The sequence below is a fragment of the Prinia subflava genome, chromosome 1 (assembly GCF_021018805.1).
Source record: "Prinia subflava isolate CZ2003 ecotype Zambia chromosome 1, Cam_Psub_1.2, whole genome shotgun sequence".
In the NCBI taxonomy this organism is placed as follows: domain Eukaryota; kingdom Metazoa; phylum Chordata; class Aves; order Passeriformes; family Cisticolidae; genus Prinia; species Prinia subflava.
Genome location: NC_086247.1, coordinates 92,978,482 through 92,998,479, shown reverse-complemented (window position 1 = coordinate 92,998,479; position 19,998 = coordinate 92,978,482). Strand labels below are relative to the sequence as shown.

Genomic DNA, 19,998 nt, shown 5'->3' with positions numbered 1-19,998 from the left:
ATTCTTGTATTTGTCTCATGCAGGATATTTTTTTACATTCAGTTTCTTCAAACCCTGCCCTCTTCTACATGACCTTTCTGATCAATAGTCCTTTGTTGTGCTGTGAGGCCTTGGCAGCAAAGGACAGAATGAATATAGCTAATTCTTATCTAATGTTTACCTTCAAACTCTTTGGGTCTTGGCACAGGTTTGAGACATTTGTTTTACTTAGGTTTTATAACTCTAAATGATGAATATTGCTTGAGAATGTGGTGTCCTCTAGAGATCCCAGAGTTCCCAGCTACCCTTTCCCTCTGCTCCTGCAGTTGCTCCTATCTCTAGCCCACTCACACCTTTCTGCTTCACCACCTCAGAAATTAGTGGATTACCTCTGCCCCTCTGATACACCTTTTGGCAATGAATGAAAGTCAGGTTGCCAATTATTTTTATGTGAAAAACAGGACTCTCCCTGTCTTTTTTAAATTTGTGGGGGGGTTTTGTGGTTAGAGGACTCAAAAAGTCTCTTTGTAAGATTCTACAGTTGCCTGTCATTTTAAAATCCAACTCCAACTGGTTTTAGTAATTACATTGTCTTCTCTCAGGAGTTTCACTGACAAAAATTTGTGGCTGATTTTCAAATGACAAATGAATGTGACGCTTTCTATTCTTTTTTACCCTAAAGAAAGCCTACTATCCTATATGTGAAGATCTATTATTGTTTCAGACACTGTAGTGTAACAGTACATCCCTGGCAGCTCCTAGAACAAAACCATCAGACATATGGGCCTCCCTCCCTTTTCCAGCAGCTTTATCTCAACAGTACTGCATTTAAGCAAACGGCCTAAAGCACAACTCATATCCCAGTGACAGACAACTATTTGAAAACTTTAGGGCTGTATAACCAACCACAGAAAGGGCAAAAGGATCAAAAATGAGCCCAATGTTACAACTGCAGATGCAAAACAAATTAATACTCCCATAGAGGGAAAGCCAGATCTGTCAGACTGCCCAAGCCTCTGCAGGAGGTTTGGCTACTGCAGCAGCAGGGAGACAGCCTGGGACCAGGCATAAATATTCTGGCCCTTGGAGCTAGACATGTGTTCACTCTAGAAGGCTGTTGGTAGTGGGAAACCCTTGGGCTAAGCATTTCTGTTACCAACCAAGTCTGTCCTTTTGCAAATAGTGATTTACTGTTTTCTCTGAAGATTTCACTGGATTTGAAGCTCGTCTTGGTGTACTTCAGAAATGCAAAATTAAGATGAAAAAAAAAGCATTTTGTGTTGTTTTGGTTTTGTTAAGATTTTTATTCAGTTTGGTTTTTAATTAGCATGCATTCATATCATGCAAAGTTAGAGTTAATCATTAAAGTTACCTCTAAGTGTACTGTGAAATTGTTTGGGATCTTAAAAAATTAAAAACTGAACTCAGTCATGCCCTTTTCCCACCCTAACAGCAGCTGCTGCAAAGCCACCAGCCATTGAAATGCTACATAAAATGCTCTAAAAATAATCAAAAATTTATATACAAGTAGATACAACCAAGTGAGACTTTCAGATTCACAATGTGCAGTAACACATTAGTGAGTGACTGATCTATTACTTATGAAAAGAAAAAAAAAATAGAAGAAAAAGTCTTTTCACAGTTCAATAGAAAGTTACAATATTTGAGAAATGAATAAGAAGTCATGTAATGGCTTTGCAGCTTTTGAACTTTCACATGTTTCAGATTTTTCTAATGCTTGTGCGGATTAAAGAGATTCACATCTCAATGGCTGGGGCACCTCGCATTTTTTCTGGATCAGGTTTAATGATTTCCACACTGTAGAAACTTCATTTTGTATGAACACACCCTGAATTTAAGGAATTTTTCATACTTAGGTACATGTTTTCCAGTATATTTCTTTTAATCTTAACCCTGTCAAAGGGCACAGTGGCTTGATCATAAGAGTGAGAAACTCCTTCAATTTCACACATCAATACACTGGGGCTTTTCAACATGCTTTTCTTTCCAGATCCCAAAAATAAATTAAGGAGGGGGGAGTGGGATGTAAGGAAACAATAAAATAGAAGTCATCCATGGTTTTTTGCTTCTGTGTATTATCTCAATGGGAACACCAAAATAAAAGGAAAAACTATTTATTTCAGTAATGTGCAAAGTTCTTGGTTTTAAAACTGCAACTACACCCTTTTCATCTCTTTAAAAGACATTTCAAAGCAGGATTGTGAGACCCAAAGAAAAAGAAGAGTCTCTGATGTCCATCCAGCCCACATTGAAAAAAACCTGGCATTTTCTACTCTTTGACATGGGATTAAGGAGTGACAAAAAGCCATTTCATCCTTTCTAAGAAAATGCATATGTGAGGGCTTACATTAAATTATAAACTAAGGAAGGCATGGGTACCACCTAGATTCCAGTAATAATCACAGACCTCAAAAGTCAGCAGGAATGTTGAGTCCTTAATGTTTAAAAATATTTGCATGCAATTAGAATGACAACCTAAGATATAAGCTCTGAAAGGCCTGTGTAGAACTGAATCTAATGGATGAGCAGAGGGCTGTTTTTTCCTGGTTGTAGACCCATGGGGTAAGAAAATTTCAGAGCTTTGACTGAATTTATTGGTTTCCATCATTATGCAGCACAGGAATACAGCCAAAACTTCTCACCACCTTGCATTTCTTCCAACATGCTCTGCAACAGAAATGTCCAATTCATCCAGAAATCTTCAAGCACACAGCAGTGCTGTTCCAAAATCCTGGCTGACTCCTGAATTCTTTTGCATGTCTTAAACTCTTATTATAGTCAATACTAGTAGGAGACACCCAGGATTGCCTAAAGTTAACATGAAGCCATGGGGGAAGCTGATTTAAATAAAGGGCAACACCTCTCTTTACAATTGCCAAGTAGCCAAGAAAACAGTGTCAGTTGGGCTGAGCAAGGAAAGGAACCAAATGCTGGCAGCACTTGAAATTTTGGAGACTCCCTTTGAAGTGGGAGTGCCCCAGTTAACCCAGCTCTCCAATTGTTCCACCAGGGCCAGGATTTCACTCGCCCTTATAGCCCTGATTTCAGATGATTTGCTGCTTGAAAACACAACCAAGTTGATCTGTACAGCATTAGTGGCCTGTCCTGCTTCTTAGGAACACATCATAACATGAACACCTGGTTTGTGAAGTCATTTGGGATCCTCAGCCTGCCATTCACTTGCTTCTAAAAGAAATAGGATTACTCTCATAAAACAGGGGAAGAAAACATTTAAGAGGGCAGTGCTTAATCTTCATGTTTCATATTCAGCTAAACTCATATCAAATGTGAACAAATGATACAAATAAAGGGACCAGAGGAAGTTATTTTTAATGTTTGCAAGCATTTCTTCACAATCACAAAAATCTTGGTGAATATCATCACCAAAGAACCAAAGTCAAATTTGAAGGCAAGTGTGTGATTCCCTGGCTTTTAACATGAAACACTTGATGGAAAGAAGTTCCATGGGCTGTGACACAGCAAATAGGGCACAGAAGTGTGCTGGAACTTCTTCATAAAAGGGATATACTCAGAAAACTCATAAAGGTGCATAATCTTACCTGCCATTGCAAGGTGAAGAAAGAAAGACTGGAACTTGTGATCTCATCTGCAGCTGAGAACAATTGTAGGTTTTGGTTTTAAAGGAGTAATACGAAGAGATGCTAGAGATGACAGACCAACAACTGCAGTTCAGCTGAAACAGTGTATATGTGCGTTAGCCCATACATGCAGGAATTGAGCTGAGATCAATAATACACTGCCATCTGTAGAGGTCGTGAGCAGGAGATTTACATCAAGATTCACCAGCCATTTGTTTCGATCAACCAAAATAACTGCAGCACCATAAACCACCTCCTCCATTCTGCGTGTTTTCTGCAGATAAAACACTGCAAAAAAAATCTATCTCCAATGTCCTCTACTAGCTGCCATTATTTCAAATGTCTCTAACTTTGAAATACCAAAAACATTTTGGCCTCAAAAGAGCCTAATTACTGTGTTTGTATATAACAAAATAAAACATGGCAAACCCAGACATAAGTGACATAACTGTGGTATACCTACCTCCATATGAATAAATTCTTTGAATACTGGTGTGAGTACTGTTTATGCAATACTAAAGTGTTAAAAAAAAAGAAATCACTGTTAACCTTAATGATGACAACAGCTAGAGAGATAGAAAGCATTTATTGTTTGGAATTGTTTCATTCTGCCTCCCTCGACATTTCTAAGAGCCCTAGCTTTGTAGGTCAAGACACCAGCCATCTCATTACCCAAGTTTCTGCAGCCTGTTAAGAGACCAGCTTCTCCTTGGAATATTTGTTTTGTTCACTGCCTGTTCCTTTTCATTAAAAACTAAAGACATTTCATGATGAAAGCAGAAGCATTCAGAAATACATAATTATTGAGACTCATTGCAACCCTACTTTACTAGCTCAGGAGTGAAATGATATTTCCCCACATTTTCTCCTGCTCAAGAGCAAATTTATAGTAAATTGCTCAACAAAAAAGTAAGCTTTCAAAGAATTTTCAGAGCAACAGAGGGAGGAAAAAGTAGAAATAGAAACACCACACTTTGGAGGAAGAGTATAGAAAAAAGGCATGTTCAAGGGAAAATACCAGAGATGAAAGCCTGGCCCAACTGAATTCCAGAATGAAACAGCCATTGGTTTCAACAAGGTCACGATCTCTGTCAAGATCTGAGTCTGGATTCACTTTTGAAGTAGGTGTGGCCTAAGAGCAGGAGGGAAGAATTAGCAATAATATAAAATATCTCTGTCTTAAACAGTCCAGCATACATTACATTTTACATGTCTACAGAAGGCATAAGTGGTTATGAAACACAGCTATCTAGGTACACCCCATTTTTCACCACACTATCCTTTTTGTTACCCTTGTATCACACTTTAACATGATTTTTTTTCCTTTGTCTTTGCTGGTGTTGAATGGGATGACAGCAAGAACACAGTGGCTGGTGCCACACACCAGAACTGCCTACATTTCATCTCAAGCCACTTTTAATCAGAGAAAAAACAGCATCATATATCTAGGGGCACAGACTTTGGTGCTATACTGAGACAACTGTGATTACATGCTATATACTTCAGTGCTGTGTTTGTGTATGTTGTTCTTGTGTCTTGTATACACACCCACACACTAACTTGTATGCAGCAGTACTGAGTGCACAGGCACACACATGCATGGATGCAGGCAGAGCTGGAATGTGGGACCCACAATAATGCTGTTCCTGGCTGTTACAGGAGCATTTGTTAGAGAATTTGTTCCCGTGTTCATGGATCACAGAAAAAAAAATCCTGTAAGGATTATTTTATTTTGTTAAACATTTGTACTCCCTACTGCACTGTAGTAAAAGGAATGTGCAAACTGCCAATCTCTTAAGAAATATGAGAAAATTCCTTATACTTCTGGTTGAAATCAGAACTGAAACACATTTGCTACAGAGGAACTGATCTGTATGGCAATGGAGGAGGTGAAGGCTGGGAGTCAGCTCACTCTTTGTGGCATGGGAATCTAGATGAGTTGCTCTACATCCTGTATCCTCTGATCATTTTCAGAAAAACAGAAAGTTGCCATAAAATCACAAAATGCTCAGCAAATCCATGACTGGCCAAGACTTTGATGTCAGGACGACACCAAGCAGTACAGCCACCTCACAGCTGCAAGTGGAGGCAGGATTCTGGGTATTTTGATGGGGAAAAAATATTGCCTGCATATGCTTCCAGTAAATCAGCATTCACTTAACCACCCTAGAGCATGTAACTCATCATAATAGATCTTTCATAGCTCACAGAAGAGGTCATGGTACAAGAATGCTGAAAAATACAACATAATCTTTTGTAGGTAAGAAACTTCAAGGTAAGAGGTGTAACTTGTAGCAAGAATAGAAACCACAGACAAGATCATCAGAAAGTGATTAACATGGGTTTTTCAAAAGAATGTGCACAACTGGCAATATTTTCAACAAGGACATGTATTTCAAATTCTTCTGGCATCCTGTTTCTTATGCATTATACACACACACACACAGAGCTTAGATTTTCGGTTTGTTTCATTAACTCCATATTTCTGCTACTCATAATTACCCAAAGTATTATGATCACATCATTCACACTTTCAATTGTTTGCAAAAAAAATTCATTGAAGAGACTTTCATTAGGGTAACTTTACATTGAATACAATTTCTGATGCACTACATTTTTTTATATTTAATATGTCACTTGATGATTTGTTAAACTGTCTCATTTGATGATTTTTATAAACAAACTCTGTTGAAATCCAGATAAACACCAAGGACACAATTCTTTTCCAGGAGTATGTGCTTTATCTTGTTTGTTGCTTTTCTTTGAACTCCCTCTCTTTTAGCTCAAATATACCAAACACTCAAATTCTTTTTTTCTAGAAAATGGGGTACTACATTAATATAGTAATGCATGCTTATTTTGATTTGCTGAAGCCCAAGTTAGCTAATATCAGTTCAGGTGAACTGGATGAAACTACAACTGGTTATAACCAACAAGGGCAAAAACCTCAAGAGACAATTGTAGGTGAAGGTTGTCTGTTGCCTAGCATCCTGCAGCATCCTGCAGGAAAGTGGAGCAGGATATCAGATTTTGATCAAGAGAATATTGCTGAGGGAAGTGGGACCACAACTTTCTGGAGTAACCTCCAAGGACAGACAAAGCAAACACAATTACTGGGCATCAAACAGTACCCCTCCTCACTTTCACTTCTTTAAAAATCTGTCACTCCATGAGACTGTCAGGAAGGAGCAGAGAAGGAAGTGGTGTGAGTTTCGGTAATGAATCAATGCCAGGAAAAAGACGTAGGAAATTCAGCTCTGTAGGAACTGAATGCTTTGCCTCAGCCACAAAATGCATTCAAATTCATGTCTCCATTTCTGGTTTCATTTTTTTATACTTTCCCCATAAATTCCAGAGGCCAAGGCAGGACAGCTCTGGTTCCAGGGAAGCAGCTAGCTGTTCAGTGATGAGATGCACAGGCAGCTCACACTCCTCTAAAAGGTACCTCAGGTGTGCAAGCTGTTCACACTCCTCTAAAAGATATGTCATTCATCCAAGTATTTGAAATTAAACTGTTTCAGGCAAAAATGAGTTCACTGTTTTTCAACACTGAGTCACATATTTTATTTTGGAATTCCAAAGACATGTAGGTCCTTCTCTCCCATCCCCCACTGCCTCATATTTTGAAAATTCCCACTTCTGTCAGTGTGATGTCATGATGCATTGCCATGAATATTTAACTTAAAATTATAAGCACTAAATTGGAACTTCTTTGCATGGTAAAAGATCACACAGAGGGAAATAGCAGTTTAAACAAAGATCTTCTATAATTAGTGATAATAACAAAGGAAATATTCATGATTACATCAAAGGATTCTTCACTGAGTATTGTTTTTATTTGCTTCCTAAGGGAGCACAGAGTTCTCTGAAAAGATAACACTGTTTTAGGCAGATGTAGGTAAATAAAAGAAGGCCATGTAGAGAATCCAACTTCAAACCAGGGCCTGAAAAATACTCTGAAATCCAGAAGAGTTCTCTAATTGATCTGATTACATGTCAGGCATCAGCACTCTGCTAGGTATGCAGTGCTGATAAGCCTGCAATATGTAAACACCTTTTCAGATGAACATGACACACAACACTGCAGCTACCCTGGGCGTCTGTCTCCACATACATAAGGCATAGCCTGAGGATTAATTTCACCCACTAGCATAAACAGGACTAATTTTTTTGAAGTACAGATAGCTAAAAATAGCTAAGAGTAATGTTATGCAATAAAACCTGGTATATGTTTCCCTTTTCCAAATGAAGGAATCTGACATGGCTTCAAATAAGAAGAGGTGGCAGCCAGACCAGAACACAAAATATATTCATTTCATTCCATTCCAGAGAGGCAGCATTTTAATCTCCCATACATTAAAGATGCATGCCCCCTATCATATCATTTCAATGGCCTAAATATTAAATTATGACCAAAAATTCACAACACTTCTGCCCTCCCTTGGAAAAAAAATATAGGTCAAAAATAAATGGAAATAAACTGTTTTCTGCTCCTTTTTATGCATTTGACAGAAAGAAAAAAAAATGAGGGAGATAAATCTGCATAATACTGAACCGAATCTCTTTAATTCCAGTCAGCTTTTATCATTCAATCACTGAGTCTGTATGTGGAAAAATTCATGCTAATTCCCCCTAGCAACAGCCGCAGCCTATCCGGGGGAGCCCCGCACCAGGCAGCTGCCAGCCAGCAAGAATAACTCTAAGTAGGTCAGCCCTGCATTTCTAAAAATGCCACGGTCTAGTAACCCCACTGTCCCGTCTGTCTGCCCTAGCCCATAATAACCCCAATGGCTTGGTGACACAATGACATACTACCCTGTTAGAGCGCAATCAAATCCCGCTGCATTATTCTGCTGCGAGCATCGCTGCTGGATGGAGGACCCGTCGAGGGGCAGCATTAATCAGGCAGCCATTCATGTCCACTAGCACTTCACTCTGGAGATGGGGCCTGCATTAATGACCAGCTGTTTGAACTAACACAAACAAAATAATGGCTTCCACCCTGTTGGCTGTGCAGAATACACCATTCTAATCAGGCAGGTTATGCCCATTGACTAAACCTAAGATGTAAATTAAACAGCCCCAGACAATGCCAGCTTTTGAACCCTTCTATTAATTAAAGTAAGTATATTTAAATTATACTACACACAATTCAAAGAGCTATTGGTTTAATATACAGAGTCATCTCCTCCTACAAATTTGTGCTCTCAGTCAAAAAAAAAAAAAAATCCCAAACCAAAACCAAACCAAAAACCACCCACCCCCACTGTTTGTGTGATACAATCTACCTATCCTGGTAAATTAAAGAGCAACTACAACAGAGTTGTTGAACTGCAAGTGACTTCTGCTGGGAGCAGGGACCCACACCAGACCTCTGTAACTGGTCTTTGGGAACAGTGACAGGCATGCATGCTGGATGTGGTGGAGGGGTATTGAAAGAAGCCCTACGAACCTCTCCCAGCCATGACACACAGAAAGGACAGTCGCAGCAGATTAAACACCCCCTGCAATCTCACTGCTTAAGCACTGCCGAGTTGCCTTCACAGACCTAAAAATAATTGCAGAGGTCAGAAATTCCCTTGGCAGGATCTGGGCATGTGTCTTTAAGAGCACATCCATCCCTCCTGCTTCCCACAGCCCTGGGGACTTCTGCATGGCTGCAAGATGCTGCAGGAAACCCTGTCCCTCCCCCCTCGCTCTTAAACAGAAAAGCCTTAATATAAACCACACCAGAGCCCAGCCGGTCTCCTCTGGGGTGGTATTGCAGTATCCGATCTGTAATGCCAGAACAGAGTTTCAGCAGGCTTGCTTTGTGTTTAATTGCACCCTTCCTTTTAAACACCTTTGTGCAGCTCGCCAGTCTCTTCCTTCAGAGGACGCCTCCATGTCATGCAGTTGCCTGTACAGGACAGAGCTAGGAAAGAAATTTTCAAGGAGAGACTGTTCATCTGCATTTTTTCCTGAAGGATTTGCACTTTTGGTGAATGCATGCCATAATTCAGTCTTCACTGCTGCAGAATTCAGCAAACCTTATGCATGTAATCCATCCACATATGACTTAGGAACACAGCAGATTCATTAATCCATTTTGCTCTTTCTTGTTCGAGCCAGGCTTGTTAACCAGGTTGTGAGAGTCTTCCTTTGCTTTGTGGCACACATCACATAGCAGTTCTTGGAGAGATACAGTCACTGACGTAACCGTGGGCTCCTAATTACAAGCCGCTGACATTTTGTTCGTCTCTGCAGCTTTGAAGCTGCGAGTTCAGTGTCTCTCCTCCTCCCTCCTTCCTTGCTTCAAACTGCCCCAGTTAGAAGCACACAACAGATTCAGAAAGGTATAGGAGTGGCATAAACTCCTTTGCACAGCCTGCTGTATTGCCAAAGATATTTTTCTTTAAGCAAATAGAAAACTACAGTTTGGGAGTAATAAGACTCCTTAGCCCCCCAGCACAAGAATGCTATCCAACAGCTGGCTAAATACAATTCAACACACAGGGCTGCCTTTGTAGGTTGGGAAACAGACAGTGGAAGGACCAGACGAGTGTCTTGCAGGGTAGCTCACCATGACTATTGGGAAATCCCCTCATACACATTTTAGTGTGGTATTATGGTCTATGGCTTTGTACAAAAGGGAAAAAAACGAAAGGAAAAAACCCTGTCTTTCTTGGTAGGCAGCTGCTAGAATCCATGCCAAGTCCTGCTAGCTGAGTGCAATGCTTGTTTTCCCTGTTTCTGCATTGTTCAGATATGGCCAAGCTGAGCTACCTACCAAATGAAATATGCCTGTACTGTGACAAGCCTACCTGCTCTAAAACCACCCCAAGCAGATTCCACAATTAAACATACACCCAGCTAGATTTCACAGAAATCAATTGCCAAATGCAAGCATTGCCTTTTCTCAATATATGAAGAATCCTTTTCAATTAGCGGCTGATTTTGAAAACATAAGAAAAAAGAGGGATAAAGAAAAAGATGCAAGTATAACATGGAATACAAATGATCAGTTGAGGATTTAGTCATCTGATGACTGTGGTAGCCAGCTGGTCTAGAAGTCATCTGGGATACATTTATTTTGATTAGATTGATCACATTTCTATTTACAGTATAGAATTTTTCACCATACTGAATACAGCTGTGTTTATAGAGATTTTAAGATGGAGAAAATGAAATCCCATGGTTTGTCTCAGCACCGTGCAGAAGACTCAGTGCTTCAAGGTGTTAAGTGGAAAGGATCTGCTTTCACATTTCTTAAAAGAATACTGCCTACCATCTGTTTTCACAAAGTGCCACCTCAGTCAGGAAATGGGTGTAGAGCTAGAGCTGAAAATACAAGCTGCAATCAAGTCTGACCCAGCAAACTGACAAGCGTCCTCCGTAAACTGGTCAGAAATGTCTTTCTTTCATTTCTAAACATGTTCACACACACACAAAAGCACGTACATACACAGATATACACACAGAGTGCAAGGCTGCTGTTTTCCCTGGGGATATTCCTGCAGCCACGTAACTCATCAGTTCACTCCCTGACAGCACCAGGAGTGCTCAAGCTACGATTTACAGTCCCTCCGTCCATACATTGCTTTGTTAATCAAGCCATCCCCTATGCAGTGAGAATCCACAGAATCAGACAAACGGCACGCAGCATTTCTTCTTCCTTTGCATTTGCATTCGCTCGCTCTCTCCTTCTCCCTTGGCTTTGCCTTAACAGGCAGATGCAACCGATACCTTATTTATCCATCTCCAGCACAACACTGAGGTGCAACCCGACTGCAGCACCGTGACTTCCCCATGTTAATCCTCTGGAGCAGCAGAGGCTGGATTCTTGTTGCTGATGCCCTTGTCGAGCACTGGATTACTTCACATAATATTTCTTTAAGCTTTCACCCACCCTATCCTAGATTAAAACCGTTCCTTTCTCCTCCCTCCCCCTCGCCGCAAAAAACCCCCAAATCATCACATATTGCAACCCTTGGCTTCCAGAACCAATAAAAAAATACGCGGCTCCATGGCTTTTCTTCCTTAGCAATGTGCAGACGAGAGAGTTTCGAGTCAGCCAAGCCAGGGCGAAGCGCAGGCAGCCAGACTGCAGCAGCCCCAGCAGCAGCAGCAGAAAGAGCAGCAGCCGCCCAGGTAAATGGAGGGAGAAGCAGGCTCTGTCGAAAGCGGTGTAGCATCGTAGCTCTGAGGAAAGACAGTCTTGCTTCTTCCAAACAGTGCAGCTTCACGCCTGCAGGAACGGAGAGAAGGGAAGACCCAGAATTAAAAAATAAAAGCCAAAACAGTTAAGAAGAAACAATGACTATAACAAATTGTCGTAACTTTATTTTTCTGGGCTTTTGGGCTTTTCCGGGAGGCTGCCTCTTTTCCTTTCCCTCCCCAAAGTATCCTATGTTGCTGGATGCTACTGTCCAAGAGTGCGGAGTCACAAAGGCTCACTCTCCAAAGCGCAGTGAGACCAGCATCACATGAGAAACCACATGACGCACCCAAATCGGATGCTGATGTGGTCCAGTATTTTTCTCAGAGTTGGGGGGGGGGAAATATCTCGACCGAAACATGCCCCTCTCTAGTGGTTAGAATGAATTTCCCTTTAAAAAAAAAGAAAAGAAAAGAAAAGAAAAGAAAAGAAAAGAAAAGAAAGGCAGCAGCCTAAAATATAAATCTCTCCATATCTATCCATCTTCAATGCCAATGCTTCAGGACGCAGGAGAATGCTGTTCCACAGACACTAGCTGGATGGCAGCAATATTACTTCCAGGCTATGTTATTCTAAACTGATTGCACTTAAGTGAATTCCTGAAAAGCATACTCCATATCTCCCTAACATGAACAGACTCAGAAAACCATCTCCATTATCATTCCCTGCAATCTATATCCAAACCTGCATTCTGAATAATTTATTTGAGACTAATAAGCTGTTTGCCAAGACTACTTCTTTTCCCACTCAGCTCCACATTCAATGAGCGACTACAGCAAGAAACACAGAGGCATTCACCATTTCCTTAACCAGCAATTTTAACTAATGCACTGTCCACAAAGTAATCAGGAAAAAATGAGCAGAAGAGCTTTTTCCTCTTTTTCATGTGTGGACACAACAGGACTCTCTCTGGTTTGCGGACGGTGGCAACCTTTTCCTCACATTGCAGACTCAAAAACTTTCGGTCCAAGCCAAGAAGCAAACATACTTCCCTGCCAATTCCTGCAGAGGTGTTGTGCCACCCTGTTTAGCGCAGAAACATCTGGAGACCTCTGGCAGCCCCTGAATGAGAGCGTGCAGCTCCGCAATGCTGTTTGCTGTCAGGGCACCAAGCAGTTAACATCCTTGGCTGCTTTACCATCCTGCCTACAGGAGCACAGAACTGAGGGACCGGTTCACTCCAGAAACAAAAGTAGAAAAGCTGACCTTGATGATCGATGGAATTGCTGCTCACAAAGTTATCATCCAACAAACAGTTAGCGGTTTGTAGCTTGTTCATGCCTAACATTTGTTCAAATGACAGAGCAGGTGGCACAGAGTCTTCCGTCCCCTTTGTTTGCGAGAGCTGGGCACCACCCCGCAATGCTGCGCTCCCTGGCTCTTTACACTGAAACTGTGCACGGTGGCAGGGAAATAGAGGAAGAGAGCTGCCCTGAATCCACACAGCTGCTTTGCACAGGATCCCATTGCAATCCCTGAAGTTACATAATGGAGATGAAGCACTGAATTCCCCTAGAGGAGACATGCTTAACCCTCACACAGGAAAGCTCAATCGGAGCAAAACCCAAGTGCTCTTTTGTGCTGATTTCAACCCTCCTAACCGTTCACGCGATAGCAGATTGCAAAAATTTGCACAAGGTAGTTGTAGCTTGTTCTCACTGGCTCCTCTCAAAAAGAGGTTTTGCAATGGGCTGCACCTAGGAGTTGCCTACATTCCACATAAAATCCAGTAGTAGCATTCAGCCTAGCAATGCTGCTAGTGTTCAGGAGAGGCACAGGACTGCATGTACAGAAATCACAAAATTACCACAGTCATCTGAGGCATTTTCACCTGCGGGTTTAATAACTTCAGCACTGGAAAATCTTTGATGAAAACTGTAGAAGTATACCTAAACTCTGACTGTAGCTAATCATAATACTGCACTTTCAGATGCAATGTCAGCTAATATGGAGAATTCAGATTATGGATTACTTTCTCAGTCCAAAATATAAACATTACTGAGACAGAAACTGAGTGTAGCAATAGATATATCTTCAGGGTTTTGGATTACAAGATGAGAAGAGCTGTCCTGGTGACCAACTGGTTTTAACCTACATTGTTACATTAACCTACATCATTTACCATCATTTACCTGCATTAAACCATTGTTTTTAACCTACAACAATTATAACACCACGGCTGTGAATGGCTTCTAGTCTGTTCTCATTAGTTTCTAAGACAGAGCTGCAGCAGCTCGTGACGTTGTGTGTTGATGATCTTTCCCATTTGATATCAATAATTCATTTATCTGTTCTGATTTAGAGATATGTTGGAAGGGTCACCTGGAGGTAACTTAGTGAAACCCCTGGATATCATCAACACTACATCAGGTCAGATGCAACTTCATCCTGAAAACTGTCAGAGGTGGAGATTCCATAACCTCTTCCAGTGCTGACCTCTCTCCTTGGGAAAATAAATGTGCAGGAAATAAATGTTCGTGCTGTATTTCTTATGTAGGCAGCCTTCACTACACTGCTCAATTGCATATATTTTCCTTGATCTACCACTGAAAGCACAGGGTATGAAAGAACTTTTCATATAAATTTAACCAAGTTCAGTTCAAATTAGTAGCACCTCCAAATTGTTAGCACATTACCATCATTAATCTCCATATCCTTCCTTTTCAACTATTAACCAAAGCACTGAAATGCTAGTGAACACTCTGATAACAATTCCAGTGTTCTACCAGGTGTTCCCTGTGAGAAATGGGAAAACTCAAAGATCCCTTGCATATGAAATCTAAACTACACCCAGAAGTCAGAATTAAGGCTGAACCAACATGGTACCTGAAGGATGTTGGTTTATTCAGAATGAACAAGACACATTTTTCAATCAGACCTGGAAAATGGGCCCTAGAGTATCTATAAATACATATCCAAAATCTTAGGAGGAGAAAAACCTCCTGTGCAAGTATACAATGTATGTACCTTTAAGGAAGATCCAGGAATACACAGTCTATGTTAGGTGTCAGTGAAGAGGGTGGAAGGGGAAGTGGCAAGAATTGCAAAGAGAAAGACCAGTCATAATTCCCTCAGAAATGTAAAAAGGTTTAAAAGAAGAAAGGCTTTATGTGAGAGACATCCTTATGCACATAGTGCTTGCAAATCTAATTCCTATACTTCAGATAAACTCCCGAGTAAGTGCTTTGTTAACAGCATGGATAATGAGCCTCCTTCCCTCTTCAAATCTCTAACACAGGTACCTCTGTTAGACGTTGTTAGCTCTCAAAGTAACTCACTAGCAGACTCTAAACTACCTGTCTAATATTAATTTCTCAGTTTAGGTCCAGAGCATATTTTCTCCCCTCCAGAGGATGAAAAACTCAGAAGTTGTCCAAACAGAACAGCAGAGTGTACAGGTAAGAATTTTGGGTTGAGATCACTTCTGCTTGTGTTCACATGAAAACTTTTGGGCTGAAACATATGGAAAGAACTGGGATTGTTTTGGATGCTGCCTTGATAAGTCATCAATAAAAAATCTTCCCAGGACAATTTTGGTGCCAGGATTTGAAGACTTGTTCTCAAACATTTGATCACAAATCCTGCTCCATATTAGTGCAGCTTTGTGCTGCCTTTGGGATACATGAGCTATGTTGGATTTGATGCAACTGTCCACAGGGGACAGGCTTCAGAGGAAAGATTCAGTAGCTAAGTAGACTCTAGAAGAACATGAAGAATCAGAGCAATATACAGAAAGCCCAAAATAATCTTAATTCATGAGAGCTTAAAGGCTACTGAATTTTGTGGAGTAATTTTCAGACGCTGTTAAACCAAGTACTTCTTTGTATGGATAATTTTCTGCTTGGTACAGTATTCCAATGCAACATAGATCCCTGTAAGTGTGAAGTATTGAATGCCACTGAAAACAAAACTTAGGTTTTGGAAAATGAAATCTTAAGGATGTCAACTTTTCCTTTTGGGAAGGACTCCACTTTGGGTCTTAGTCCCTGAAGTTAAAGAAGCAGAACTTCACCTTGATTAAGCATAGCACAGGCACTGCAGGGACCCAGCAGAAAAAACATAACCAAACAAATTTAAGTTTTTAGTTATTATACTCAAAAGCTGCCATCCCCAACTAGCACTAAACAGTGCCACTTAGGAAGTAGGACCTGAAAAATAACAGAAACTTGGAGAAATGCTATGTTTTCAATTAGAGTAGAATGTCACTAGCACACTTGTGTATATCAGTAAAATGTGGAGTTGCTAATTTGATGGGAACATTTAATCGCAAGGAATGGTAATCAAGTTGAATACTTGATGGTTTTCAGCAAGAATCAGGCTTTGGGGTTCAATTTTCAATGACCTTTCTGTCTATAATCTGCAGATGGAGAAAGAATTATCATTAGGCTTGAGGTTTCAACCCAAAAGCCATGCAAAACTTGACGTTTCACTGAACTTGAAACCTCAAAGTGAACTTCAAGCGTGCAAAACTTATGGACTCAAATCAAAACAAACATATGTCAGTGAGTAAAAACCACAGAGCTGCACATGGGCCTAAGTACTGAGCCACACTGGCTACTGGCCAGGGCATGAAGAGCCCCACACATCACACAAATCACCAGCAGAAGTTTAGTGACCACAGGGTATGGCTAGACACACACTGCCACAGTTTAGAGACACTTAGGTCAGTGTCATCTGAGAGCTCAAGTCCCAAAAGCAGTTTATCCAGATTGTACCTCTTCAGTAAGGTTAGATCTCTTCCGAGGACTTTTGTGTGATCACAGCTAAACTCCTTTGTTACTTGATGGGCTTCTACAAAGACATCTTCTGGCATCGCCTTGCTAAGCTGTTGGGTGTCTGGAATGGAGATCTAACTACCTCCTCATAAAAACAGACACACTTAAGTTTTCCAAACAGTTAGAAAATAACCACAATTCCACCTTTTTAGTAGAATTTTCAGTAAAATACACTTGAATCTGCCTAGACCATCCAAGTGAATGAATGTGGAAAAAAATAGGGAAACTGTTTCTGTATTTTCAGCACAGAGATGTTCATGACAAGAAACTGGTAAAGCACTACAGTTCTGCACTTTTCTCTTGCAGTCATCTGAAACCAGAACAATTCATTTGTATTCACTGACTATTCAATACTACTCTTGAAAAAATTTCCCAAGTCAATTTGATTTTCTATGGATGTGTGATGGACAGCTTATTGCAATTACCCTCTCAAAGATTCAGGTATTTCAGCATTAACCACCAATGCTTGTATTTGCAGCTCTTTAATCATATCTTAGAACCTGGTTCCAGTGTGAGTACAAGTGCTATCTTTAAAATTTGAGTGATGTTTTCTCTCTATTTACCTATGTTTTTGTTGTATGCTAGAAAATGCCTGCATACTATAAAAAACTGAGTCTACATAACTTAAGGCTTGTCCTGTTGGAACTCTGCAAACAGTGTGAGACAGAACACTTCATCAGCACTCCTGGATGGGAGCAGAAATAGGGCAATTAGCTGTGCAGAGTATGATACACTGATGTAAATGCAACCAAATGATAAACAGAATTAAAAAACATACAAATTTCTCTGCATTTGTGAAAGTTTCTCAAGGTTAGTATTTCCATTATTCTTCTAAGTTGCTGAAAACTGTTTCCAACAGGTAAGTTAATCCTGGGGCCAAACAGTTCTCCCAGTTCAAGAGCAACTGGCATAATGTATATGCCAGTGGAAAACATGTTGGGACATAAGTTAATGTAGAGGATTGTAATTATTGTGATGATGTAAAAATAAAATAACATTTGAAAAAAGTATTTGGAAGCATGTATTAAAATGTACAGCTTGTAGAAAATAAGAATGCTTCACTAAATCACTTGTTATTGAATTTCAAGCGATCTTATAATTCCCTTTTATTTTCTTGAAAGTGTAAAATAACGCTACTACGACATAATTCTGGAATATTTAATTGTTACAAAACACATAATTTAAGCTATATTCCCAAAAACCTGACCAGTGAATTGTGTCACACATCTTCCATTAGATTTGCATTCATTCTGCATCAGGAACTTGATTTTCACTCCAAAACTCAGCTGTTGCTTTGTGAGGTAAACTTGCACTTCAAGAAGAGAATGCAATCTGAACACAAAGGTTCCTCATGCAAATACACTAATTTCCTTAAAAAGTCTCATGGTCATTAGTACTGGGTTAATGAACATAGAACACTAGGAAAAGTGATGCAAATTTCAGGAAAGGAGGAAGCTGTGCAGTCTATCAGTTCTTCACTCTGAGGGTGGTGAGGCACTGGAACAAGTTGGCCAGAGAAAGTGTGGGTGCTCCATCCCTGAAGGTGTTCAGGTCCAGGTTGGATAGGATTTTGATTGACCCAGCCTACTGGAAGATGTCTTTGCCCTTCCAGGGCACAGAGGGGTTGGAAATAGATCTTTAAAGATCCCTTCCAACCAAAATCAGTCAATGATTCTGTGATTTATACAAACCAACCTACAGACCCTAATGTGTTTTACCTGCCTGTAAGAAAACTGCATGATGAAGAGGTTACACAGAGATCCAAGTTGCACATACAATAGCTGCAAGTCCACAACCTGCTCAGTCAATTAATATCATACATATATAAAAATTTAATAGCCAGTTTTGGAGGAAGGGGAAAGATGGGGGATAATTTTAAATTTTATGCTCCTCAAGGAAAAACACACAGAAAATATTGTCCTTAGTGAAACCACCCAACCAAATCCTTAATGAAACTGCAGACAAGGCAGTTAATATTTGGTCTTGCGCAAAATTTGGTCTTGGTTTCCTTTCCTTGGCTGCCCAGTTTTAGATGGGCATTTTACATCAAGCACATTACAAGTTCAAAGTGGAAGAGCTATGTTTTTTCACCTGTGAGTGGTTTCAACTCAGACTTCAGCATTACTGTCAGGAAGTCAGTTTTTCCATGCTTGTTACTGTAAACAAAGATTGCATGGCACATCTCCAAAAGCGATAGAAGGTCAAGGACCAAACTGCAACTGCTTCCAGAAACAAAAATCATAACACTGAAGTGAGAATAACCACACATGCAAACCCTGGTTAATACTCTTGTCACTCAGCTGTTTGCGCAGTACAACAAATACATGCAAATATAATCTCACCCTTTTTAAATATATATATATATAGATTTTATATATATATATGTATTACTATATTATATATGTATTACTATATTATATATTTATTATGATCATATATATTTGTACATACAATACACACCTTATAAATAATATATAAGTGAAATTTGTGTGTATCTGGCTGAAATAGTTAGGGAGAAGAGCCAGTAACATTACTTAATATTAACATTGCCTCCCACTCACTTTCTAACAGTTACCTTTGACTCTATCAAGCTTCATTCCCATCTCTATTTGGTTTTATTTTACCTCATTTTATAAATGTAGAGTAAAATAATATTACACATTTCTAAGAGGAGTCTTTCTCCTCAAACCATAACATTTCTATTGATATTTTCATTGTAAAACATTACCACTTCCAAGAATTGTTGCCAGAATTTATGACTTTATAAACATGTACTTCGTTTATCAGGTTGTTGCTTTTTGCTTTTCCTTAAGTTTGAACTCAAATTTGCTAATGCTATCATTTCTTTTTGTTTTATATCTGATCTTCTAAATATTCGTGGACATAATTTATCTCCTTCTGCCCTTATGTGAGGTTTATAACATTATCTAATTATTCACAAGTTCTGTGTGTTTACTTTCATCTTCAGGCCCCCAAGCCAAAGTTCTGCAGAGGAGTATTGACAACCACAGTTGAAGCCTGTAGAAATTGTCTTGTTAATACAACATAGCACATCCCAAACTGAATACTGTAAACAGGTGAAGACTCTGAACAAATGTCTACATTACTGAGGAACAATTTCACTGCTAGTGGTTGTCACATTTAAGTATTTGTGCCCAAAATCTTATAAAGGTCTTCTAACTTAACTGTGTTTGCAGTATCATAAATGGTATAATTTAGGGCATTATTTGAAACACAGAAGTAACTGGAGGCGTATTTCTGTTGACCTATAAACCTTAATCTTTTGATTACCTTTACAAGTGTTTCCAACCCATCTCATCTGCTACTGTACTAACCAAGCAGTATTCACGACAAAACTATAGCCTCCTGGCAGGGGCATGGAAAAAAAAAAAAGCTAAGCAGATCAGAGCTTAGGAAAGAAGGTGAA

The 19,998-nt window shown here is 39.8% G+C and overlaps 1 long non-coding RNA gene across 3 annotated transcripts in view; it reads right to left on the bottom strand.

Moving 5' to 3' along the window:
- Positions 1–6,227: 6,227 nt before the first annotated feature.
- Positions 6,228–19,998, bottom strand: part of LOC134553686 (uncharacterized) — a 257,762-nt gene continuing 243,991 nt past the window's right edge. For all 3 annotated transcript variants that reach the window (XR_010081137.1, XR_010081136.1, XR_010081138.1), the window contains one exon: positions 6,228–11,826. This is a non-coding gene — a long non-coding RNA (uncharacterized LOC134553686). The remainder of the gene's footprint in view (positions 11,827–19,998) is intronic.